Source organism: Sus scrofa, chromosome 13, assembly GCF_000003025.6.
Source record: "Sus scrofa isolate TJ Tabasco breed Duroc chromosome 13, Sscrofa11.1, whole genome shotgun sequence".
Classification (NCBI taxonomy): Eukaryota; Metazoa; Chordata; class Mammalia; order Artiodactyla; family Suidae; genus Sus; species Sus scrofa.
Genome location: NC_010455.5, coordinates 17,225,284 through 17,234,874, shown reverse-complemented (window position 1 = coordinate 17,234,874; position 9,591 = coordinate 17,225,284). Strand labels below are relative to the sequence as shown.

Sequence of the window (9,591 nt, the reverse complement as noted above, 5' to 3'; positions counted from 1 at the left end):
GCCCCATGCGACTAACCTACTGTCATCAAAACCTTCCCCAGGACATTCACTAAGAAATGAGAGAGGAGTTCCCTTTGTAGCTCAGGGGTAAGGAACCTGATGAGTATCCACGAGGATGTGGGTTCGATCCCTAGCCTTGCTCAGTGGGTTAAGGATTGGGCATTGCCACAGCTGTGGTGTAGGCTGCAGATGTGCCTCAGATCTGGCATTGCTGTGGCTATGGTACAGGCCCTTAGCTGCAGTTCCAATTGGACCCCTAGCCTGAGAACTTCCATATGCTGTGGTATAGCCCTAAAAAAAAAAGAAAGAAAGAAAAAAGAAATGAAAGAACAACCAGATCCTGCAGTTTGGGATGCCTTGGCACCAGGAAGAGCAAAATGTGTTCCACTAATAAAAATAAGGTTAAGGCCTGGGGAAAAACACCCCTGGAAGAGACAAAATCCTTCAAAGCCTGAGGCCCTGGGGGATCCAACTGCTGCTCCCCAAATTCCTGAAATACAGATTCCTTGGGCCCTGCGATCCCCTTGCAACACCCCTGTCCTCCCCATTCAGAAGCCTAATGGGGAGCCTTGGTTTGTGCAAGACTTCTGAGTAGTGAATGAGGCTGTTATCCTTATTTACTCACTGGTGCCAAACCTGTATACCTCTTCACTCAAGTGCTGGGGAGCACTCAGTGTTTCTCTGTTTTGGATCTCAAAGTTGCATCTTTCTGTATTCCCCTGCATCCAGACTCTTGGTACATTTTTGCCTTTGAATGGAGGGACCCGGACTTCCTGGAGGCTACCCGATATACGTGAACATTGCTTCCGCAGGGTTTTTGGGTAGCCCCCATCTTTTTGGAAATGTGTTAGCAAGTGAACTGCAGGAACGGAGCCTTGAAAAGGGAACTATGCTGCAATATGTCGATGATTTATTGGTAAGTAGTGAGACCAAGCAAGATTCAAATCGAAATACTGTTACGGTCCTAAATTTTCTGGCAAAAGGGGTATATAAAATCTCCCAACCAAGGCTCAGATCTCACAGTAATGGGTTCAACGTTTAGGATTTGAACAAGCTCTGTCCATGGATTGAAAGATAATTAGTACATTACCATGTCCAACCACAAAGAGGCAGCTCCAAGGCTTTCTCAGGGTGGCTGGTTTCTGCCATATCTGGATTCTAATTCATGGCCTTATGCCAAACCTACATATGAGGCTCTAAAGCGAGAGGAAAACAGAACTCTTTCAATGGAATAGGAACCACCATCAGGGCTTTGAGACTCTAAAGACTAAATTGAGTAGAGGACTAGCACTGGGGCTTCCAAATTTAAACAAACCCTTCACCTTACCTTCATGAGAGGTCAGGGTTGGCGTCAAGAGGCCTGACCCCCAAACTGGGACTGGATCAGAGACCATTCACTTACTGTTCAAAACAACTGGACTCAATGGCCCTAGGATGGCCCCACCTGTTGGTTGCTGAGGCTTCTAAGCTTACCCTGCGACAACACTGAGAAGCACTCACCCCTCATCAGGTACAATCTGTGCTGGATTCAAAGGACATCATTGGTTGACTGGAAAAGTTTAACAAGATGCCAGGCCCTCTTAATGGACAGCCCTGAGGTTACCTTAAAGTTGTGCCAAACCCTGAACCCAGCAACTCAGCTTCCAGCATTGGAGAGGGGAGATTTAGTGCATCAGTGTAGTGAGACCATAGGACAAACTTACTCCAGCAGTTCTGATCTTCTAGATGAACCTCTTGACAACTCTGAGATCAAATGGTTTACTGATGGGAGCAGTTGTATAGAAATGGGAACCCAAAAGGCAAGATATGCCACAGCTAGTCTAGATGAAGCCCTGCCATCCCCAGAATCCACTGAGAAAGCTGAACTAATTGCATTAACTAGAGCTTTGCAATCAGGGAAGGATAAGAAATTAAGTATTTATACTAACTCTAAATATGGGTTCCAAGTGCCACATGCTCATGCTGCCATTGGGAAAGAAAGAGGAATGTTAACTGCTAGAAATCCCTTGGGGGGAATGAGACAGACTAGGACCTGGGACCTGGGACATGTTCCTGCAGCGCCTGCACCTGGACAAAGGTCTCCTCCAGTGCCAATATACTAAGAAACTATAAGGGGCTAAAAACTATATGCATTCACATTTGGGGCAAATTATGAACAAGATACAAAAAGATCAAAAACCCACACAACACCACAAAGGGGTGAGCATACCACTTAAGCCACCTCTCCTGCGGAACCCCCAGATCGACCCCTACTCTCACCCCATATAAGGAACCAGCTAGCCCCTCCCTCCCTCAGGGAGCAAGTAGGGGCACCTGTTAATTGTTTTCACTCCCCTCTGCTGCAGCAGAAGCCTCAACAAAGCCTTATCTGGCCTCTTATTTTCTAAAGAGGCCAGGAACCCTGGTTGGTAACAAACACTATGGTGACAGAATTATAAAAACCCACACTGGATTTTGCAGGGCATAACGAGGTTAGAGCTGCATGGAATTGACGACAAAATGTCGCACATGGTGGTCCCTGCACACATACATATTCTTTTCCAGAGCTGTTGCTCGCCGCTATGGGGGCACAGAACGGGGTCTGGGGTTCGCAAAGAACTTGGCCTGAGCTTTGGCCATCCGGCGGGGGTCGGATGGGAGGCGGTGGCTGAGGGGTCTCGAACCCCTTTCTCAGAGCCGCCGGCAGGGGGCGCGCGCGCGGCAGACGGCGGCTTCTCACTTTGGCTCCTCGCGAGACCCGTCGCCTGGCGCTGTGGAGGGAAAACACCGCTGGGCCTTCGAGGCCGCGGCGTCTTTCAGCCCTCGCAGGCCGGCTAGAGTCTGCCTGCTGTGATGCTGGAGAAGGAGGCGGGGGTCTGAGGAGCAGCAAGGATTCGCATACCGCCCAACTGATAGGTACAGGAGAACAGGGTCCTGGCTGGGCTGGGGGAGGATGGCGTTCAGATCCTGGAGAGAAAATGGCCCCGCTGCAGCCGCCCACCCCCCTTTGCCCATTTAAAAATTCGGTTGTCTTTGGGTTTGGGGTTGTAGGGATTCTTTGTATTCTGGATAGGGACCTCTTGTCAGAGATGTGATTTGCAGATGTCCTTATTCCGTGGATTGGCTTTTCATTGTTGATTTTCTTAGGACATTAACTGGTTTTGCCTCACTTTCCCAAACATAAGAATCTTTGGACTTCTGTTCAAAATATGCATTCCCAACTCCTTCCCCTGAAAATTCTGATTCGGGAGCTAGAGATCAGGGCCTGTGAATCTGTGTTTTTAACAAGAATCTCTGGTGATTCCTGAGCAAGTTTGGAACATTCTGGATTCTACAGGAATAGTGTTTCTTACCTGGGGCCGCGCAGTGGAATCACTTCCAGAGTTTTATCAAGACTCATGTCTGGTCCTCCTCCCAGAGTTTTTGAATTAATTGACAATAATTAATTCTCAATCATTTAAAATCTTGGGATTTTTTAAGAACTTGAAGTGTAGTTGATTTACGATATTATGTTAAATTTCTGCCGGGCAGCTGAGTCAGTTATACATACATACATATGTATATTTTTCCACATTCTTTTCCATTATGGTTTATCACAAACTATTGACTATGGTTCCCTGTGAGATACAGTAGGACCTTGTTTATCCATCCTGTGTATGATAGCTTGTATCTGCCTACAGCAAACTTCCATTCCATTCTTCCCCAGCTCTGGGTTTATTTTATTTTATTTTATTTTATTTTTTATTTTATTTTCCCACTGTACAGCAAGGGGATCAAGTTATCCTTACATGTATACATTACAATTACAGTTTTTCCCCCACCCTTTGTTCTGTTGCAACATGAGTATCTAGACAAAGTTCTCAATGCTACTCAGCAGGATCTCTTGTAAATCTATTCTAAGTTGTGACTGATAAGCCCAAGCTCCCGATCCCTCCCACTCCCTCCCCCTCCCATCAGGCAGCCACAAGTCTCTTCTCCAAGTCCATGATTTTCTTTTCTGAGGAGATGTTCATTTGTGCTGGATATTAGATTCCAGTTATAAGTGATATCATATGGTATTTGTCTTTGTCTTTCTGGCTCATTTCGCTCAGTATGAGATTCTCTAGTTCCATCCATGTTGCTGCAAATGGCATTATGTCATTCTTTTTATGGCTGAGTAGTATTCCATTGTGTATATATACCACTTCTTCCGAATCCAATCATCTGTCGATGTACATTTGGGTTGTTTCCATGTCCTGGCTATTGTGAATAGTGCTGCAATGAACATGCGGGTGCAGGGTGCATGTGTCTCTTTTAAGTAGAGTTTTGTCCGGATAGATGCCCAAGAGTGGGATTGCAGGGTCATATGGAAAGTCTATGTATAGATTTCTAAGGTATCTCCAAACTGTTCTCCATAGTGGCTGTACCAGTTTACATTCCCACCAACAGTGCAGGAGGGCTCCCTTTTCTCCACAGCCCCTCCAGCACTTATTATTTGTGGACTTATTAATGAGGGCCATTCTGATTGGTGTGAGGTGGTATCTCATGGTAGTTTTGATTTGCATTTCTCTTATAATTAGCGATGTTGAGCATTTTTTCATGTGTTTGCTGGCCATCTGTATATCTTCCTTGGAGAACAGTCTATTCAGGTCTTTTGCCTATTTTTCCATTGATTGAGTGGCTTTTTTTGCTGTTGGGTTGTATAAGTTGTTTATATATTCTAGAGATTAAGCCCTTGTCAGTTGCATCGTTTGAAACTATTTTCTCCCATTCTGAAAGTTGCCTTTTTGTTTTCTTTTGGGTTTCCTTTGCTGTGCAAAAGCTTTTCAGTTTGATGAGGTCCCATGGGTTTATTTTTGCTCTAATTTCTATTGCTTTGGGAGACTGACCTGAGAAAATATTCATGATGTTGATGTCAGAGAGTGTTTTGCCTGTGTTTTCTTCTAGGAGTTTGATGGTGTCCTGTCGTATATTGAAGTCTTTCAGCCATTTGGAGTTTATTTTTGTGCATGGTGTGAGGGTGTGTTCTCGTTTCATTGCTTTGCATGTTGCTGTCCAGGTTTCCCAGCAATGCTTACTGAATAGACTTTCCTTTTCCCATTTTATGTTCTTGCCTCCCTTGTCAAAGATTAATTGACCATAGGTGTCCGGGTTTCTTTCCGGGTTCTCTCTTCTGTTCCATTGATCTGTCTGTCTGTTTTGATACCAATACCACACTGTATTGATGACTGTGGCTTTGTAGTATTCTGAAGTCTGGGAGAGTTATGCCTCTGCTTGGTTTTTGTTCCTCAGGATTGCTTTGGCGATTCTGGGTCTTTTGTGGTTCCATATAAATGTTTGGATTGTTTGTTCTAGTTCTGTGAAAAATGTCCTGGGTCATTTGATAGGGATTGCATTGCATCTGTAGATTGCTTTGGGTAGTATGGCCATTTGTACAGTGTTGATTTTTCCAATCCAGGAACATGGACTATCTTTCCATTTCTTTACATCTTCTTTGATTTCTTTGATTAAAGTTTTATAGTTTTCGGCATATAGGTCCTTTACCTCCTTGGTCAGGTGTATTTCGAGGTATTTGATTTTGTGAGGTGCAATTTTAAAAGGTATCATTTTTTTGTATTCCTTTTCTAATATTTCATTGCTGGTATACAGAAATGTGACTGACTTCTGAATGTTACTCTTATATCCTGCTACTTTGCTGAATTTATTAATCAGTTCAAGTAGTTTTGGGTTGAGTCCTTAGGGTTTTCTATGTATACTATCATGTCATCTGCATACAGTGATAGTTTGATCTCTTCTCTTCCTATATGGATGCCTTTTATTTCTTTGGTTTGTCTAATTGCTGTGGCTAGGACTTCCAAAACTATGTTGAAGAGCAGTGGTGAGAGTGGGCATCCCTGTCTTGTTCCAGATTTGAGTGAGAAGGCTTTCAGTTTTTCCCCATTGAGTATTATATTTGCTGTGGGTTTGTCATAAATGGCTTTGATTATATTCAGGAATGTTCCCTCTATACCCACTTTGGCGAGGGTCTTGATCAAGAATGGATGTTGGACTTTGTCAAATGCTTTTTCTGCGTCTGTTGAGATGATCATATGATTTGACTTTTTTTGTTAATGTGGTGTATGATGTTGATTGATTTGCGTATGTTGAACCATCCTTGTGAACCTGGGATGAACCCACCTGGTCATGGTGTATAATTTTTTTGATATGTTGTTGGATTCGGTTGGCTAAGATTTTGTTGAGACTTTTTGCATCTATATTCATCAATGATATTGGGCGATAGTTTTCTTTTTTGGTGGTATCTCTGTCTGGTTTTGGAATGAGGGTGATGGTGGCCTCATAGAATGTCTTTGGGAGTATTCCTTCTTCTTCAACCTTTTGAAAGAGTTTAAGGAGGATGGGCACCAGATCCTCTTTATATGTTTGATAGAATTCACCTGTGAAGCCATCTGGTCCTGGACTTTATTTGTAGGGAGTGTTTTTATGACATTTTCAATTTCATTTCTAGTGATCGGTCTGTTCAGTTGGTCTGTTTCTTCTTGATTCAGTTTTGGCAGGCTGTAAGATTCTAGAAAATTGTCCATTTCTTCCAGATTGTCAAACTTGTTACCATATAGTTGTTCATAGCTCTGGGGTTTTTAAATTCCTCCAGGGGATGCTAATGACTAACCCAGGTGGAGAACCTACTCTGTCTGCTGCCCTAGGCCAGGGACCTCTGTTCCTGGGAGAGAGCCTGGCTCTGTTTGAATTTGCTGGATTCCAAGCTTCACATCCTTATTTTGAAAGTGATGTTTACATTTCTTATGTTTCAAGTGGTTCTTTTCCAGTGAGGTGGAGAGCTTACCAGATAAATGTCACATTTGTGGCAGGGAAGTTAAGGAAAACCTGGCTATATAAGTTTATAGCTAACCCAAATTCTGCTTGTTGATGGCCAGCTCTGAATGCTTCTTTCTGCAGAAGCTACTGGTACCACTGATTGGAATATTTTGCTGCCAGAGTTGCACAAAAGAATGACCCTTTTATCACTGAGTGGTCCTTTATCTACAATGGTCCTAACATATTACTTGACATTACCCTGGATCCTGGGAGACAGACTTACTATTCACAACAAAGAATTTTCTCAAAGGTCATTAAACAATTATTTTTAAACTATTTCTACACCACCCCAATGTGTGTGATGTGGATATGTGACTTTGTGGGTCTAAAAGCCAATGTAGGGCAAGAAAAGCTTACTGGAGAATTTTTAAATTAGCTTCTGTTTATCCTTCAAACAAGCTAATTGTTTGGTAATAGAGGGAAGCTGATAAGAGACCAGGGTGTGAGGTCATATGAAATAACAATGTGAGGTTAAAATTCCAGATCCAGTTCTGTTGCCTGTTATTCATGGGCTTCTTGGGCATGTCATCCAACTGCTCTGGGTTTCAGTTTGCTCATATGTGAAATGGAGTTAATAGTACCCATTGGGCTGCATAAAGCTCAAATGAGCTAAGACGTAAAAGCTTTTTGCTAACTTTGGTATGCAAATAAGTGTTGGGCTATTAATAAATGGTAGTTATTACTGTTACTATTTTGGTTAGAGCTACTGTGTTTATTACTGGGCATTGCTACCTCAGAGAGGCAAACTCTTTGCCTGCCAAAGGCCAAAAGAGCACACAACCATGAGCATACAGTGTGTTTTTGTGCATACTTTCTATCTGTATGTATTGGCTAATTCCCCAAACCACCAGCCTCCCATGGGTGAAGACGATTGGAAGCCATAGCATTGATATTTTCCTTTAGTTCTTTCAGGTGACTGGTACCTTCCAGTTTCTCACCAGCCTTATCTAAATCCAATAGAAAGAGAAATTACCATCATCATTTGCCCATAACTAGAACGTATGCATGCTAAGGTGTTGGTACTCTTGCTTCTAGCTAATTTTTAAACCTATTTATTTCTACATGTGGACTCAAAGCCAATTGTCCTGATTACTTCAGCAGTATTCCTTCAATTGGTAGGGAGTATTTTTTTTTTTTTTTTGTCTTTTTGCCTTTTCTAGGGCCGCTCCCGCAGCATATGGAGGTTCCCAGGCTAGGGGTCGAATTGGAGCTGTAGGCACCGGCCTATGCCAGAGCCTCAGCAACTTGGGATCTAGCCGCATCTGCAACCTCACCACAGCTCATGGCAACGCCGGATCGTTAACCCACTGAGCAAGGGCAGGGACTGAACCCGCCACCTCATGGTTCCTAGTCGGATTTGTTAACCACTGCACCACAACGGGAACTCCCAGTAGGGAGTATTTTTTAAAGCATGGATAAGTTGGGAATTTTAGGGTGGAACTGCGTGACTTGGAGACTGAAGAGGCAGGTGCTTTTGGGAATGGGATCCAGGGCAGGAAACAATAACTGGGAGAGGATCAAAAACCCCTGACATGAATGTGAGTGGAAGTATTGTTGATTTAAGATACAGGAGGGAGAACCTATTAAGCACCTACTGCATACTCACACTGTGCTAGAGATTGCATTCGTTGTCTCATTTGATTTTTGTAGCAATCCTGCTAAAGGGCCTTATTTCTATCTTATACTAGAGCCCAAAGATGTAAGGTGACTTGATCAAGATCCTATAGCCTGCATGGCTGGTTTGGTTCCAAAGCTCATGTGGATTCTCTCCTACCATTTTGACTCAGCAGAACAAACACTGACACCAAGTAGAGATGGGATTTTGGAAAACTATCAAAGGGAGAAGAAAAACACAAAAATTGTTTGCTATATAAAATGGTGCTATCAAGAGTCATTTATGTTCCATTTCTTTCTAATTACCACATAGCACAATAATGATTATGATTAAATGTCTGACAGATGAAGTTGGCTGTACATTTTATTTGATCAGAACAGGAAGCACAGCACATATAGGCTTCATCTCCATCGTTTCTTGCCCACGCAGCATGTCACTTGTTTATAACTTCAATAAATTACGGGTGACATTGGTCAGCAGTTTTAGGCCAGCCCCTGTAGCTTAGATGTAAGACAAGGGAGAGTCACATCCTGCTTTTGCATTAATCTCAGCAAAGAATGATCCATTAATTTGCTAATTACTTCTCTCTGTTGCATACAGTTAGCATTGGGAAAAATAAATACATTGAGACTTAAAGTGACTCAAAGTTCCTGCTTTTTTATTGAATTTGCTTAAGACTGGTTTTTAAATTTTGTAATTAGGCTGAGTGTCTTTGTCCAGAGTGAATTAGCAAATTAACTTGCTGTTCTTGGGGGAGGAAGCGAGATTGCTTATAATTGCAAAGGATTGGGATTGAAGGGATTCAACTGTGAAGAAGAAGAGGGCAGTGGATTAGGTTCCAGAGAATCTCGTTCTGCCACTACTTGCTGTGTAACTCTAACCTAGTGTGTTTTCTGATCCCTAAAATGAGGATAACAATAATATTTACCTTATATGGGAGGTCTGCAACACCAAAGGCAAACTTTGAGACAAGAATTTGGAGTGCAGGTCATTTACTTTGGAGGCGATCTGAGGAAGCACAGTGAGGAGGTTGGTGAGGAGGTTACATGGGGCATTGGGGGTCAAGTGCCACCAGGACTCTGTGTAAGTTATCCACTGCTGTGTAACAGATTATTCCAACATTTAGTGGCTTAAAACAACAATAC

At 42.9% G+C, this 9,591-nt stretch overlaps 1 long non-coding RNA gene across 1 annotated transcript in view; it reads left to right on the top strand.

The window, feature by feature from the left end:
* The window catches only part of LOC102167094, a 74,949-nt gene continuing 67,995 nt past the window's right edge, over positions 2,638 to 9,591 (top strand). Inside the window, exon 1 of the long non-coding RNA XR_001300108.2 lies at positions 2,638 to 2,895. This is a non-coding gene — a long non-coding RNA (uncharacterized LOC102167094). The remainder of the gene's footprint in view (positions 2,896 to 9,591) is intronic.